This window comes from Chamaea fasciata, unplaced genomic scaffold (assembly GCF_029207755.1).
Source record: "Chamaea fasciata isolate MVZ Bird 193981 ecotype frontalis unplaced genomic scaffold, bChaFas1.0.hap1 SCAF_3, whole genome shotgun sequence".
Taxonomy (NCBI): Eukaryota; Metazoa; Chordata; class Aves; order Passeriformes; family Sylviidae; genus Chamaea; species Chamaea fasciata.
The window spans coordinates 62,294,046-62,311,794 of record NW_027094088.1 but is presented as its reverse complement, the minus strand read 5'-3'; the positions used below and the strand labels follow the sequence as shown (position 1 = coordinate 62,311,794).

General features: G+C 37.0%; 1 protein-coding gene and 1 long non-coding RNA gene across 5 annotated transcripts in view; both read left to right on the top strand.

The window, feature by feature from the left end:
- Window positions 1-17,749, top strand: part of NKAIN2 (sodium/potassium transporting ATPase interacting 2) — a 532,323-nt gene that overhangs the window by 394,575 nt on the left and 119,999 nt on the right. The window lies entirely within an intron of this gene.
- Window positions 1,201-4,865, top strand: LOC136287753 (uncharacterized). The gene is made up of 2 exons (XR_010720301.1): window positions 1,201-1,293; window positions 2,539-4,865. It is a non-coding gene; the product is annotated as an uncharacterized lncRNA (long non-coding RNA).

The following is a 17,749-nucleotide window of genomic DNA, read 5'->3' as shown; positions in this document are numbered from 1 at the left end:
AAAAAAAAAAAGTTTGTAATTTGCCAGTTGTGGATCTGAACTCAAAATTAGAAGGAGTGTGTGGGTATTCACAAACCTTAATCCTGACTCTTATGATTTAAACAATTTTTGTACTTCCAGAAAAAAGGAATGAATGCATCCATAGCAGCCTGGCTGTACTGGGAAGGGTATATGCCTCCCCCACATCCTCATTTTCCTAAGTGACCCCCACCAAGTACTGTGATGCTGCCCCTCAGTAGTTAACCAAGCTAGCTGAGACCTGCTCAAATATGTGTCTTGCAGTTGTCTCTCTGATGGAGCCTTGGAGGGCCTAGGAGTCGATCCAATAGCACTGCATCCCATGGGAAATCCCATGGTGATGTCCCTGCAGACACTCATACCCACCCAGCCTACTTTTTCTCTTGGTGTCCCGTGCTTGTGTCCTGCACAGATTACATTTTGCCTTTTACACTGTAACAGTAAAATGTTTATGTTTGGTGGTCAATTGCTGTCAGGAGGTCTAGTGATGCCCTCCTCAGCATGACACATTTCTCAGTGGTGGATGTCAGGTCTATGCTGGGCAACAGAGCTGGAAGCAGGACAGCAAGTCCACTGGGGACCCAAGTATGGCTAAGGCTCTCGTGTGAGATGGAGCCCAGTGTCCAAAATACTGCAACAGGCCACAGAGCTCCTCACTGCCTGAATGTACCTGCTTGAGTGGGCATTTACACCTATGTTGCTGTGGAGGGTTTTTTGCTCTTTTACTTCCAATCGCCTAGATAAGGTCTGTCAATACTCCTACACATATTTAACCAGAGATTTGCAGCATTGTATCAAGGGACATTTGAATCTTATTTCTGCTATACTTGTTAATTGAATATCTTGAGTTATGTGTTCAAATATTATTTATTATGTTCAGTGTGAGCAGAACAATTTTATTGCCTTCTATTGCATGTTAATTTGGAGATAGTAATCCAACAGTGTTGTAAATTACTCTTTGCTGAGGAAACGTGCTAACACCCAGAAACTCTGGCTGTCTACTGTAGAGGTAGGAAAAGAAGCCTGTCGGTGTAGGAGAAGGGAATACAGGTGACCTTGCCCCTGATAAGTCACAGCTGTGTTAATTACTCAATACAGCCTAGCCCCTGATGTGTCACAGCTGTATCCAATAAAGATAAATGTGATAAAAGGGAGTGGGTTAGCTGGTGAAGGGATTGTCATGAAGGGTCATGAAGGAGGAGGAGCCTTGAGGAAGAGGGAATGAGGGGATTACAAAGGAGAAGGATCCTGAGGCGACAGAATCGCTGCTGTGAGGTCAGTCTGGGTCTGCAGTTAGAGCCTGTTGTCAGAACCTGTAGCCATCGTCTAGCTGGGTAAAAGCCTGCATTCAGAGTCTGCAAACCAATAATCCACTCTTAGTTTAGCAGGAAATAACCAACAGTCAGAGGCTGCAAGGGAAACCTGTAGTAGAAGCTTGCTTCAGCCAGAGTCAGTGAATAGTTGGAGTCAGAATGGCAAAGCTGTAAAGAGTAATAAACCAGGACCCTTTTCATGCTGTGATAACCAAGAAGTCTGTGTCTTGGGTCATTTTTACCCTCTAACAGGAAGGCTGCTGCAACATATTGGGAACAGTATTTAGGACAAAGTGTTCTAAAAAGGATTATAGGCATACTGAGAATCTTCTGGAAAGACTGATTGGGCTGAAAAAGAACAAGCAGAATGGGAAAAGATGATGCTTTTATTGTTTGTTTCTTACAACTGACAAGAAAGATCTTTAAAAAGTAGTCTTTGAAGAGGGTTGTCTAGTTCTGATTATTTTATTGCAAGTCCATGCCACTGCTGTGCATTTTGGTATATGTTCCTTCTCTTAAATAGTTCAACCTGTTCCAAAATAATCAATGCATCCCTTTTTTTATTCCTCAGGCTTACATACAGTGTACAATCACTAGTGAAGTATGTGGTTTATATTTTATGCTTCCCCACACCTAAAAGTAATGAGAAACTATTTTATTGCCAGACATATCTTCTGACTGCTTACTTTTTAAAAAGAAAAATTTTTAAGAGGCTGACAAAATCAGTAAAAGCTCTGGAACTACTGTTAAGATTCATATTTTTTCCTTTAGGATTATTTTTCAATGGTCATTTATTTCTAAGGATTTTTTAGAGTAATATGAAGAATCTAAACAGAAGAGAAATGCTGAAACAACAAACATCCATAGTAGCAAAGGGTTTTCAAGACTACCTGTAAGACATCGGTTTTATTTTCCTCTGAGGAGATTTTTCACTTCTGAAGAAATGGTGTGCTTTCTCCAGTAAGACCAATCTGTAGAGCTGTAACAGGAGAAAAAGATGATTCTGAATTCCAGATGCTGGATTTCCAGGGATTCCGTCATGACAGGGCTGATTTGTTTTTTTCAGAATGGATGGCATTCACTCCTTCAGGCAGCCTGTATACGAAAGTCACTCTTCAATCTATTCCAATCTACCCTAAGCTCCTAAAGATTGTTACTGATATTCTAAGTTACATGGAAGGAAAATTTTTGTTTCATTTGCATGCAGATGGTTGTCCTCACAATCTCCAAGGAAGACTTTTGGAAAGGTGAAATATCAGACACAACCTTCAGAGGATGAAAACAAACATTGTACCCTACCTCCCGTGAAGACTACTTTCAGAATAACAACTGTGCTGAACAGCATCCACTGCAAGCACATTCCAAAGCTTCAATTCCTGCTCTCAGAATTACTTTGGGATTGTTTGTTTCTTTTTCAACTGTTTTGCACTCTGAAATTACATCAGGATACCTGAAAACCAACCCCAACCAAGTCTTTGTATCAAATTTCACATCAGGTTTTATCTTATGTTGCAACAAAGGGAATAATTTCTGATGTGCTTTAATGTATGCCGCTGTATCTGCTCAGAAAATGAGGTAGTTCATATGAAATTTCACACAAGAATTATATATAATTATCTCCTCTCTACAAGGGAACGTACTAGGCTGAATATCTGTGAAGACTATTTAATGCTATTTTAAAAGATAAAAATGTAGGCAGACAGATTTACATTTAAATCATATTTCAATCAACCTTAAAGGTTCAGTTTACACAGTTATGGTATAAAAACTTAACTCATTAAATATGCATAATGTTTTGCATTGCATGAAGGATGTGGATTGTACTTTCAATTTCCAAGCAAATTAAACCTGCTGTCAGTAAGTACACTGTAGCAGGATACAGTGGCCTCTGTGGAAACCAATTTAAACAATTTATGCTACTGCATATCAGTTGGGTGAACTGGATTTCAGATAAATTCTCAGTGACAAGCTAGGCTCTTCTTGCAAGAGTAGGAAGAATCCACATTTCTTTCTCTGATCATAGGTTTAGTACAATACTTTTATGCTCCATACAAAGGAATTGAAAGAGTTCTGGTGAGAGATCTTGCACAGGAGGCACAAAAAAATTTATTATGCAGCGAGAGACAGTCTCTATGACTTAGCAGCAACTGTCTATGTATTGTCATGTACACATTAGGGATTTAGCAGGGAACTGTGTAGCTTGAGACCATCCCACTCATCCCTAGCCTTCTTCTGTGTGAATGTAGTCAGTGACCCCATGTTATCCTCCTTCCTCATTTCAGTTCATGGACACATAGAGATGCTTCTTTTTTCCAGCCTTTGAAGGATGTATAAGGGAACAGATTGTGCATTACTTCATTCCAGTCAATCTACCTCATCATATGGTTTTCCTTAATCCCTGTGTTGTAAAAAAGAGGAGAACAAATTCTGCCTATCCAGTGCCTCATGGCTTGGGACTTTTTTTCATAAGGTGTAATTAGTAAACTACACTTGAAATCAAGTTTTCAAACACCAACTTTCCACTCCTTCTAAGTGCTCTAATAAGCAGCCAGGGACACATCATCACATATAACTTCTTATGGTACTTACTGTGCTTAAAAAAGATATTCTAAGAACTTTCCAAGCATTGATTCATCCTCCAGCTGAGAATTCTGAGAACTCATCTGTTGAGAAAAACACTTATGATAAAGATGAGGCCATGAAGTAACTGTCTGCATTTAATTGAAAAATATTTCAAATAACTGTATGTGTAACATAAACATAAGTTTGAAGATAACCAAATGTCTAAGGCAAGATGATTTTATTGAACAAGTGCAATTCCTTAATAATAATGCATTTGCATCTATAGGTTAGATGGTTCTAAAGCCCTTTACAGACTGCATGGCCTGTTTTCAGTATTTTCACAAAAATTAACAAAATGTTCTAGATGGTAGTCTTAAAAATTAAATTACTCAGCAAAGTCCTTTCATGATTCTTTCTCAAAAAGACTCTGGGAGACTTTCTATTGTAATTATATCCTCCCAGTCAACATATTGTTAAATTGCTGCCACTGCTGAAGAAATTGGATTCTGTTTGTAGAACACCCAACTGTATTTTCATTCATCTTATCACTGGACAACAATCACAGCAAATACGATTTCCAGCCATAAAGTCTGTTTTTCCAAAAGTGGCATCCATTTCCCAAAAGATTTCCATCAGACACTTCTGTAAGCATCTTTCAAGTTTCCTCTGGATGAATCTGTCATGCAATTAGGTTATGGATGGGCTGCCATGACAAATAGGTTGTCGTTTGCCTTTTGATGTACTTTTGATTTTGATGTTTTAAGTATTTCCTTCTTTTAAATGCTGTCTTCTGGGAGCTGTACCCACTCTTTTTTTATGTTTTGGATAAAACACTTGCAGCAGCATCTTTTCTTTGTGAATCCAAAGAGCATGTTATAATGTGTCATATTTTTCCCAGGAATGAACATTATTTTGAATACTTACTGTATTGTAAAATAGCCTGCAGACTAAAGAGTGTGTTTACTTACTGGTTTTCTCTGGCCTGTGAAATTTTTCAGTTGGTAAAATAGAATTATAGCATCATAAAATGGCTTGATTTGGAAGATACCTTCAAGATCACCAGTTCCAAGCCCTCTGCCGTGGGCAGGGACACCTTCCACTAGACTGGGTTGCTCAGAGTCCCATCAAACCTGGCCTTGAACACTTCCAGGACTGGGCATCTACAGCTTCTCTGGGCAACCTGTGCCAGTGCCTCACCACTCTCACAGAAATGAATTACTTCATTCTTCCAAAATATCTAAATAGTAATGTTTTCTTTGAAGCCTTCATTTGCCTCTGTTGCCTGTGGCTTATGATGCTTTCTTTAATTATTTTATGATTTACTATTTTTCCTCAACACCTCTGCCTTATTCATTGCACAGAGGAATAGATCTGCAGATAAATCACCTCTAAGGAATGAACGAGACTGCTGTCTAAGGGAATTCCTTTATTGAGCTTGGAATAGTAAGGTAGGAAGCTAAAGGAGTGACATAAACTAAGACAGCTATTGCTGCTTTGGAGGAATAGGTTCTACTCCTCTTTTTATTGCCTGAGTTTCTGAGTGGTGTTACTGTCTACTGTTAGAATAACTTTTGTCTAGTAACTATTCTTATCTTGTTCCTTTAATTTTCCTTTTTTTTTTTTTTTTGCATTAAGTTTGCACTGAGATATCTTTTTAAGAAAAAAACAAATTGAATACTGTTTAAAAAATTTAAAGGATGGGAGATAAAATCTATCTTTTTATTATTTAAGTAATTCTGTGATTAAACCCAGAAGCTAGTCCATTCTGCTTTACTCCCAGCTTCTCACTCATAAAATTTTTCAGCTTATTCATGTCTTAACTTTTTGTCTGGCTTTCCTTACACCAATATGGAACATTTCAGGTCAAAGAGACTTAATTCATTATTGAAATTATTTATTTAAATTCCAATCAGCATGAGCTTTTATAAAAATAACTTCAAAACCTTGTGCAATCCTGCTTTTCATTGCTATGCTTAATGAAGAAATTATGAATGCAGATTTTAATGTCATCAATGTGAGGATATTGCTTTTAAATTTTGAAGCACATCCGGAGGCAAAGAAATAGAATGACCCTTTAAAAGCAATGTTTTTTACTGCAAGTAGTTAGGCAATTCTAAGGAATTGCACACAAGCAGTGACTAGTTCTCTATTTCATTTGTGTCAAACATATAACACATTTCAGAATCTGCCCCTAAACCAGGCAAACTGATCTGCAAATAAATTTGAGTTAGGTAGTGAAGAATATTGTTGTCTGAGAGCTCCAATTTCAGTTTTATTGTATTTTTTCTTTTAGTTGTCTAATGTCCTTGTAGCTTAAAACCCAAAATGCCTTGCAGTTAATGAGGCGTAATTACTTCCACTTTATAAACACTAAGTATTTTCTTTCTTTTTTCGAGGTTTTTAGGTCAAAACACTAACACTTAGGAATAGTCTACATTCATACTCTTCAAAGGGTGGGTTTTCTCAAAGCAGTTAAGCAATTTAGGAAGGTATGTGCTACTAGTTTTATGCACTGGTCAGCATAAGATAGCATAAATTATTTAGAGCTCTTGATATACCAGCTGCCAAATGCATCAGAAGATGTCTGTGGTCTAAAAGCACTTTCTCAATATCCAGGTTATAAAATAGAAAGAGATAAAGAACTGAAAGTAAAACAAACAAAAACCCCCCATAAAATTAAAGTTAAAAACTTTATCCAGGTTAGCCTATATTCAAATACCTACTACAAGTCTTTCTTAAGTATCTACCTCACTTTTATGCTGCCATCCTTCTACTGCAGGCAGGTAATTAACCTTCCAAAAGATCAGTTCAACTTAAAAGAGAAAATACTTTAATTTAGAGAAGACTCCTAAATTCTTAATACAAAAAAATCAACTTCGCCATGAAATTGCCTCTAACACTGAAACTGCTGCCTATTTCATCAAATGTTTCAGTGTCTTCTGTTCAATTTATGTTGTAATAATACTATTACTTTTATGAGATAAGGAGGCATAGGTAATTATGCTATATACTACATAAGTTTTTTTTTAGCTACAAGTAGTTGCAGGTTTTGTGCGTTAGGGATGTTGCCTTTGTACTGCATGCTAGGGAAAAGTACTAGAAATTATACTAACTAGAAATATAACTACTTGTTCAAATATTAATATACTCCCCATATAGTCATTATAACTAAAAGGGAAAAATTGCTTCTGAGCATTTCACATTCATCAATAGTTCATTAAAATACGTAACAAGTTATGACACATCTAATAAAGATGAAAGGGATGAAAATCCTTGTGAATTTTTAATATGGATAATAAAGGGCATTAATACAGCTTAATTATATTGATAAATAATTTAAATTACTTTTTAAACTATTTTATTTTTATTTGAAATAACTTTATGTGTTGTTCTTGCAGGAATTATAAACATGACATTATACTGCCAGCCACTCTACAAGGGGAAGTAAAAGTTGTTTTATTGATGATCTGAACAACTATGGCAATTTAAAACATTCTTAGAACATTTCAGCCAAAATGCTGTATCTTTTAAAGTATCCTTTTAAATCAAAAGTTTAGATAAATATTAAATAACAGTAAAAACCACTCAAAGGTCTGTCCTGAGGCAAGATGTCTGATTGGTCTAGCCTCTTAAGCAAATCAGTTTCTGTACATATTATCGTACAAAGGAATTATGTTGCTGTCTTTGCAGGGGACATGTTTGGTTTTCAGTCAGCTTGGGTATAGCTAAGTTAAAGGAAATGTAGGTATTTTATTTAAAACCAGGGGCTTAAGCCAAAGTTCAAGACTAAGTCCCTAGCTTTATCTCAGTGAAATAATGTAACTTTATTTTCTCAGCAAAGTAAGCTAATATTGCATAGGAGCTTTAACTACTTAGCAGTTCAGGCTTGACACACTTTTAGCGAGATCCATGTGCCCAGATTGAAATTTGTCTTTTTCATCTTTGCTGCATTTTCACAAGGGAGTGCACTAATATACCTCCCTTTCTCTCTTTCTTCATCTATCCCTGTGTTCCCTGGCTACAGCCTGCTGACACTTACTTAGAGTCATAGAATATCTTAAATTCTAGGGGACCCATAAGAATGACCAAGTCCAATTGCCTTCTCCCCACAGGACTACCTAAAAATAATCATATGACTACAAATATTGTCCAGACATTCCTTGAACTCTCTTAGGTTTGATCCCATGACCAATTCCTTGCAAAGCCTGTTCCAGTTACCCCCTCAGTAAAGAGCTTTCTTCCTGATGTCTAATCAGAACTTACCCGAGCACAGTTTGTTTCTATTCATTTCCTCATTTCCTATCACTGGTCATCAGAGACAGAGATTAGCCTCCCCCTCCTTTTCCTGCCTTGAGAAAGCAACGAGGGCGAGCCATCAGCCTTCTCCAAGCTCAGCAAACAAAATTACCTCAGCCGTTCCTCATAAATCTTGCTCTTGTGTCCTTCCACCATCTTCTCACTGTCTCCTGTATACATTCTAATAACTTTATAGCCTCCTTACATTGTGGTGCCCAAAACTGCCCCCAGCACTCGAGGTGAGGCCACCCCAGCTCAGACAACTTGCCATCCACCCAACCACTCAGATCTCTTCCCACTGGGCCCCTCTCCAGCCTCTTTTCCCACAGTTTGGCTGTATAACCTGTACTGCATGCTGTAGTAACTGGTTTGGTCTTACCAGCTACCTGAGTTTCTCCCATTCTGGTGCTGAGAGCCAGGGAAACAATTATCATAGCCACCTGAATCAGCCAGTGCAGCAAAATTTATACAGGGAAATATATATTTAATTTTTTTAGAAAGACACAAATGCATTACTTGGCAGTCCTGCCACCTGAGGACAGGTGCCTCCAGAGGTCCAAAGGAATTTTGTGTCCTAAAATCAAGTGAGTCTGATTTCTGCCTTCTCCACCTGAAATGTTTCATGAAAACCTGTCAGGGCTGTTTCTTAACAGCCTTAGAGATCTTTAGTCCTTCTCCTCAAAGTATGCTTCTGGTCTCAACAGGGATCAGTTACTAGCTGTGTGCTGTGCACAAACAAATTGCAAATGTTCACTGTCAAGTGATTCCGTTGAACATTCCCCATCCTCTAGTTTGAAAGATCCCTACAGAGAAATACTAAAACCTCAACACTATGCCAGTAAGCAAGCCAACATCTATATTAATAAAGCATTAAAATCTCTGCATATTTATCACAACCTCTGCATATTTAACTTCTGAAATATTTATAAAGTTCATAATACTTTGTGGAGTTGTCTCTATTTTGTATTAGAAAATAAAAATTAAAGTGCACTTCTTGCACCCAGAGAAATATCATATCCATGGCCTCCCAGCAGAGTAAAATTAAGATTTTTTTCTTCCTGTCTGTGTACTTTAAGCTGAGGGTCACAAAGATGTTAGAAAAGGAGAATCCCTCACTGTCCAATGATATTACAGGTTTAAAAAATCCAAACAAAAAAAACCATGCCCAAAGCCCAAACATACAGTTGCGTAGAAAATAACAGCTTCATAGATATATATAAAGTACCCTCTCATGTAAATATTCAAGGAAGTATTTAGTCATGCTTTAGAATAAAATAAGCCACTACAGCTGAGGTAAAATATTTTGCAGCAAAATTTAGTGATTTTATTTCACAAAATATTTATAAGTTCAAAAAAATGGTTGCCTTCCAATTAAGAAGAAAAACATTCCAAAAATGTCTCTAGGAGTCATACAAGAAGAGAAGTGGAGCAAAACCTGCCCTAGCTTTTAGAAAATTGAAATCTTTCATCCAGAAAACACTCAATTTTGAAAGGAGGGAAGGTGAGAGAATGTGTGCACTTCAGTGAAAGTGGATCATGCTATTTCAGCTTCCCTGCTGTCTCCTTTTGCAGCAGATGACATCCAGAGGTCCCTTGATCGGATGTGTCCCCTTGAACAAGGACGCCTCTTGCCAGTCATTGGAAAGCAAGATGCCCCATGGGCCAGACCACCTGCAGAACTGGGGACATGGCTTATAAACCCCTCATAAAACAAGGTGCATGTCCATGTTGTACTTCACCAGCATCTGGCTTGTACCACATTTGGGGCTGAGGGTGAGCCCAGGACCGCCTATAAAACCTTGTGACAAAATATTTTGATTTTGATGCATTTTGATACCTTACCATCTTAACATGACATTTATCTAAGATTCAAGTTTTAATAGTTTTCCCACTGTCTTTTGTATTTAAGTGAAAAATAAATTCTCTCTTTTGATAACTTGGTCAAAAAATAACTGCAAGGTCATCACAACAGGGCATCTCCATCTAAGGTGTTTGGGGTTTGCTCATGCACTTGGACACCTGCAAAAGAATTCAGCTAGGTGACAGTAATGATATTGCTTATGGGAGAACAAAATGACAACAGTATGTGAAGGGATACTGCCAAAGCAACAGAGGAAACCAATGTCCATGAAAGTTATATAAAGTTAGGACTGAAATTAAATTTTGGCTCTTCAGCAATGATATTCAGCACTACCACACCTTAAACAAAAATTTATTTCTTGGTGCACTAAAATTTAATCCTGTTCTTAAACAAAAAATGCTTGATCTTATTAACAGCTATGTAGAATAGTATTAAAATACATCTGTTGACATAGTAACTTTTGTTATCTCTTCTTTCTTCTTCTGTATTGTTTGGCTTTCTGAACCTGTCTGTAGGAACTGCATATCAGACCATAGATAAAAGAAAGAATTTCATGGGTTGTTCTCAATAATTTAGTGCATTACAGAGATTTGAAGGAATTATAATTTCTTTCCTTCCTTTTGCTGGACTTTAGACCTAAGTGAGGGTACCTAAAACTCTGGGAGAAGAATGTCTTTTCAAAATTAAATGCCACAGGGGACGTTTAGGTGACTTCTGTAGACTATTCAGACATGCTGGTGATAAGATGTGTGTCAGCTAAAATCCATGCTTTTGGAAACAATGAGCAGCTATATCTTATACGTAGATTTGAAACGGCTAATAGTAAACACCCACTGCCAAATATAAAAACCTTGCTTTTCTCTGCTCAAGATTACTAAAGCTGTGTTAACACTGCATAGGTGACCTGGGGTCAGAACTCCAGGCTCTCAACTGCCAAGTCAGCTGTCACGGTCAATTTATGTCCATAGCTTCGTTCCCAGCTTGGTCTTGCCATTCAAGCAGCACAATTTAGGGCAAATTCTACTTAACAACTTGTTGTTATTAAGGGATTTTGCAGAGTGCAAGCATGCTTGTTGTGAGACAGGAGCTTGATTTTCAAAAGGAAAAGAGGAGTTCAAGGTGAAGGCTCAATTGTTTAACTTGCAACTGGTGCTGCTTGGTCAGATGTGAACTTTAGGGGAGGGTCAACATTACTGATTGTATTCACTGTTCTATCACTTCATGGTAGTTGGCTAAAGTTCTACTTCATTGTGGTCTTAATACAGTCTTTTTTTACCTGCTTAAATAATATTTGTGGAATAGCATCCTATTTCGTTTTGAACTCTGGTTTCCTTTTTGTGTAACAAAATTTTCATATGTGCAGTTTGACATCCTGGGATCTGAGGGATTTTTCAGCCATACTTTAAGTCAGCTAGTTTGAAGACAAGTGAGAATAGTCCATTGAAGTACTTCAACACTCAGGGGGTACACAGACAAATTAAGTAAATTTGTAAAGTTCAACTGACCCTCTTATGCAGCACATGCCCACAGAAAAAACCTAGGCTTTAATATCCAGCTTAAACAGTCTAAAATATTCATCTGCAAAGAGGTATGATTTTGAAACCTGCACATCATGAAAAGAAATTGAGCTTATTTAGTGTGCAGTCGCTGGAAGGAGCCGGTTGAATGCAAAGGTCCTGATGGGACAGACAAACCATTTTGAATAGTGCCTTATGCAATGTGATTACACTCCCTAAAATTTTTTTTGTGTAAGTTCTGCTTTAGATTCTGGAAAAAAGGAAACATTTGCTCAGTGGTGGACATACTTTGGCATAACTCTGACTAGACAAGATGGTTGTTTATAATTCAAAGCCTTTTAATATTGTTTTACATGTCAAGGATGACTTCTCTGTTTGTATAATTAGTGTAGGCAATAAGAAAATCAAAACTACCTTTTGGACAATTTGTGGGAAAAGATTTCAACTTAAATTTAAGAGAGGAAAGATGAAAGAGAGTTAATTAGCAGTTGTATTCACCAGCAGAATGTCTTTTTCTAATATCGAAGATAAAAAGCATTGAGATCTGAAAGTGAGAAAAGTTGTAAGATTCTGGATCTACCTGAAGAAAAATGGAGTAAAAATTCTCAGGGGAAAAAAAAAAAAAAGTTAAAGACTTAGGATGAGCTACAATGAGAAATTAGTGTACATGAAAATCATAAATTTTATATATTTCTGACCTTTGGAAGGCAGATTGTTTTTTCTCAATAAAATATTAAATTGCTGTTCAAGTCTTTGAAACACCTTCCATAATCCAGGGCAAAAAATTTTAATTTTGAACCTCCATGATAGCCGGAAGATTTTGAATTTTGATTTCAGTTCTAAGCACTGTCAGCTATTTTCCAAATATTAATTGGATTAATAGGCCTGACTTATACTTTCCTGGAAGTTTTTAGGCTCAGTCTATTGAAGTTTCATGTGCAAGCATTGTCTGTGTGGTTAGGTATGTGTTGGGTATCTTATCTTACTGTAAGATGCACTCCCTTCCTACCTATAAGGAAGGGAGTGCATCTTACAGTGAGGTATGTCAGCCTGTAATGATAGTCTCTGTTTAGTGCTGCTACTAGCTCCTTAAGTCTTTAATATTTCTTTTTGTGAAAATTAAAATTGGAGTTCAGATTTTATTGTTTCTTGAGCATATTTGTTTCCATTTAACATGATTCCTTCTTTCTGAGAAAACTTAACCTAAGAGAAATGTGCTCAAATATTCTACTACTGTAATTTTACTGAATATAGAAGAATGAAGTTTGCAGAAAATCTGGGCCTTTATTAGATGAAATGGAAAAGATTAAAGGATTAAAGCAGCAAACTAATCAGAACTGCTGGCTTCTTTTTCCTCTACCTTTATCAGTTTAGGTGTTTTTCTAAGTCTCAGAGCCCTTTTTCAAAAGTATTATCAGGGTCCTTTTTATTATTTATTTTTTCTTTTGAGGAGTCTATAATCACTTTTCAAATATTGCACTCCCAAATCCCTTTCTGAGACAGGCATACCTTTTTCTCTGTAGTTCTTGAGAGCTGAGCCCTCTTCCTCTCCTTGAATGTATTATTTATGTGAGTAGGCAGAAAGCTGAAAATAATAAATTGGTAGATCCATGATTACCACTCAGTAGAAAAGTTAGGGAGCACAGGACCAAAAACAATGCACCATAACTTTCCAAATTCCACTGGACACTTTGAAACTTTATACCTCTCAGTCAAGATGGCTTATGTCAATAAAACTGGAAATTCATTATGGCAACAAATCCTTGTAAGACTTGCACCTGCAATAAATGAACCCAAACAATAGTAATAATTCAAATCGCACAAGATTCTCCTTTACTACTTTTAAATAAGTCTAGTAAAGAAAATGCAAAGGTAGACTGTCTATGAATTAAAATATTTTATGGAAGTTATTAATTTCTTATGTCTTCCCTAAGCAGAATTTCCCCTCTGTCTAGACACTATGTAGAAAGAAAAAGGGAATCGCTTTTTTGGGAGTTTTGCCTACACCTGTTAATTTGGTGACAGGAACAGTGGGAACAGTAAACTTCTGCAAATGTAGGCCAGTCATAAGTTACTAGCTTATACAGAGAAAAATAAGAGTATCAGTATAATCTTTTCTGTGAGATGTTCCTGGAGAAAAAAGGGCACCATAACATCTAGAGCAGACATTGTCACATGTCGAAAGAGTTGTGTAAGAAATATTCAATCATAGCAGTACCAAAGAACCTCGTTGACTTAGTCTAACCTAGGCAAGTGCAACTCAAGCCTATGACCAAGAGTGATGGGCAGCAAGGCAGAAAGGCCTCTCTGAGCTGAACTACCTGAAGGTTCAACAGATTGATATGTGCAACTGTGAAGTCCCTGAGTCAAGACACAGAGTGGCTATTACCTGAAAGAAGCATCCTAAAATGTAACAGTCATTGAAAATATAAAATTCAAATGAAATTGTAATGGCATATGAAACGTACACCTCTGAACGATGTTTCTAAGAGGAATCATACAGGTATGCTGTGGGAACCATAGCTCTTCACAAGTGTTTATGGTTTCTTTCACTGTGTTTTTATACTTAACTGTTACTGATGAGAGAACAATAAAACACTGAAACTTTATGAAGGAGAAAGAAAGCTTTATTTACCACAGATGAACATTTAAAACCAGAAAGTTAGAAGATATATGAGAAAACTTTTCCTATGAGCCTCTCCATTAAAGAGTTTCTCATCTTTAATGATTGCCTTCTATATTCATAGTCTACTTCAGAGATTTGCATGCCATTTTATTCAAGCCTACTTCTACTTAACTGTTGTTGGCTGATAATCCTTTACTACTATTCACGTCCCGAGTGTTGTAGCGATATCCTATCAATCTCTATCAATGTGAAGGCTGAATTTTTCTTATGTGCTTTACAAACACACATAAAATGCAAATCCACACAAATATATAATGACATAATCTCACTGCTTAAAATAAAAAAAACCCTTCAAAACTGTTTAATTTTTAATTATAGTTTTTGTCGCTATGACTTTCCTATGTTTTTCCTTAGAGTCTATTCAAATGTTTTCAAGTAATAAATTAGAAAGAACAAAACCCTAGAATATAATGCTTATGCTCTGGATAAACAAAACTGCACAGTACCTTTTAGCTAAGGGGTTTTTTCTCTAGTCTCTATTTCCTCCTAAAGCTGAGGACACAGTGAAAGTGGGGAATGGAAATTCATGTTTTTATGCCATGCTACATACTCTAGAAAAGCAATTTTCTGGATTACTGAATTCAGACAAAACTAAAATGGGGAAAAATGAGATTATGATGTTTTACTGCTGTGTCTAAAGCTATTTGTGATGGATTAAACTACAAAGCAAAGCTACAATTCAAATTCCCTTTTCACATCATGAAGCTCTTTACTGATTTAATGAGCCTATAGAGCTTAAATTTAAAGAGTTGTCATTAATTTTGAAAGTCCTGGTCTTGTAATTCCTTGCAAACTACCTGTGTAAAAGATGCAGGATTGTGCACTGTTTTTTCCTACTGATTTTGAACTTTTGCTGCCTGCAATGTCTTTTTTTCCTCTGCACAGTCAGTTATTCATTTGGCTTTATCTGTTACCAGTTTGCTGGTACTTTTCCTGTAAATTCTAGCTGGATGTAGTAGAAAAATCTGTTGACCAAGGCAAGAAGTTCACCAGATTTAACAGGGCATGCCAGGTCAATGTTGTGTCCTTGTAGCAGAGTGGTCAAGAGAAGGCTTCTGGCCAGGCACAAGAATGTGGTTTCAGTGGTCATGTGGATGATTATGTTTACCTTTATTGGTACTAAAGTATCTCAATACTGCCAATGCAGCATCTCAACAGCTCATTATCTGCTACGATGGATTTTAGTATAATCCAGTCGAGGTCACTCCTCTTGATCATGAGTTTTAGTGGGACCCACTTGCTTTCTAAACTTCTCAGAGTAGTCTAGGTGTGGCTCAGTCCACTGAGTTTAAGATTTGGCCAACAGGCTATGTCTAAAAGGGTTATAATATAAGCAGGTTCAGCTGGAAATGTACAGGTTTACAGCCTATGGCTTTGCAGAATTCACAATTACAAAGCAACAAATCACCTAGGTGGCCACAATTTTATGTTGGTATATGGCTGGACCTTAGTGCTTTATATGCACCAATCCAAAAGTGAGTGTTTTGCATCATCAAGCTGGGCATAGGGAGGGGATCTCCCTGGAAGGTGCCTGAAACCATGGTAGACTAGATGACCCAATCTCCAGCAGCATTTTGCACCCTTTTGCAGGTTGATGTGCATCAAAGTCAATCACAAACATCTCAGCTCCCTCATTCCTGGAATGCAGACACTGAATGGAACATCCAGACAGTTCCTCCTGAAAGATTCACCTGTTGTTCTTGCGTTAGGACCAACCACATCACCCATAAGAGACATGGAAAAGGAAAGAGGTTTTTGAGGAAAGAGGCACACAAAGATACCACTGTCTTTGGTCACCAACACAGTGCCGTGTTTGGCCACTACAATTACAATTTTCTGGACCTGAAAAAACTTTCCTAACTGCTTGTACTTTCTCATTTTTCCATGGAATGAGAAAATGTTATGGTCCTCCACTCAACTCATAGAGAGAGAAAAATCTGCATGAGAAAAGACAGAACACAGAAAGCAAAAGTGGAGTGTGTTGCTTCTCAGTTACCTCATGCTGGAATGTTCTTCTTCCTTAGTGTCTCCATCTGACCCTATTATCCAGATTAACATTTTAAGTCAATGTAGAAAAAGTTATCTCTAAAGTATGGTACCCTACTTTATATAGGAAAGAGACTTATGTATATATATGTATAAATTTTATCTCTATAAGAGACTTTTCCCCTTTGATTCTAGAGAGATTCCACACATCTTGCTTAGCTTGTCTTTGCTAGTTATTACATTTTACACCTTTAAAACTAGGTAACACAAATACCTCCCTCTGTGCCCAGAAAAAAGATCAAAGCAAACCTCCTCCTTGCTTCAGTCCCAATTACTACATTGAGTAAATAAAACCTGCTTGTATGAGGCTCAGGTGGGATTCAACAGGTGGCAATGCATAACTCTGTGTTTATATCAGTCAGCTTTCTCTCCTTTGACAGTTACCAGAATTATATTTAACAGAGTTAATATGCTCTAGGATGCAATTCACCTCAACTAAAAAAAATTATCTAATAATACAGGTCATACAAATCACAGTTAAAAATGGATGTTTGCTTCCCCTGGCTGTAGAATGGGAGCCTACAACGTGGTGATGATGTCAGGATGAGAGCAACTTGTGAAAGCCTGGATCCCGGAGTACAGTTCACGGATTTTGGTTAGAGACCAAAGCTACACCTTAGTGTCAAGTGCTAAATAGCCAAGAAAAGTTATTTGTCCTGATGTCTTCTGTTGTCTTCACCCTCATTCATTCATTTAAGCTAAGTTATACTCTCTCATAATTAATTGGATGAAAAACATGCTCCTGGATCCTTGTAGCTGCTCAGCTGACAGGAGGCAGCTTGTTAAGTCACTGCAATTCAATTGTGTTTGATTGTACTGCTGTAACCTGAAGCTTTGGCTTTCCTCTGCTGTGAGTTTAAATCACAAATAACTTCCCTGAAGACATTATATTTATTTCACAGAATAAAACCAATATGAGAAGAGAATCAGGGCCTTAGGCCACCCAGCTTATACAACAGTAAAAGGAGAACAGGAACTTTTGGATGATGTCATCAATGCAGGTTATAAAACCAAACTTACAGCTTGAAAGTGCTATACTAATTAAGAAAGTGTATTGCCAAAGTTGGAGATTATAAGGTAGGTAAAAACATTGTACAAAAACATAAAGATTTTTTTTTTAATAAAAATTTAGCTGCTGAACTACAGCTAAAACCTACACAAGTGTTGAATCATGAGTGCTTTAACTTGAACAGAGGCATAGGAGTTATGGTCTGCACAATGGACATATACAGCTTAGACAAATCACTTAAGTGATTATCAGTCTTTAGATACTCAGAGTGAGTATTTCCTATCACATTTCAGGTATGTGAGGCATGAATATTATTTGATTATTCAGTTAAACACGTTAAAAAAGCAGAAGCAAAACCAACACACCATAGCTCAACATTACAAAACAATTATTCTATTCAGTCGGTGCTTTAAAAACAAACTCATTCCGGAACAGCTGGAA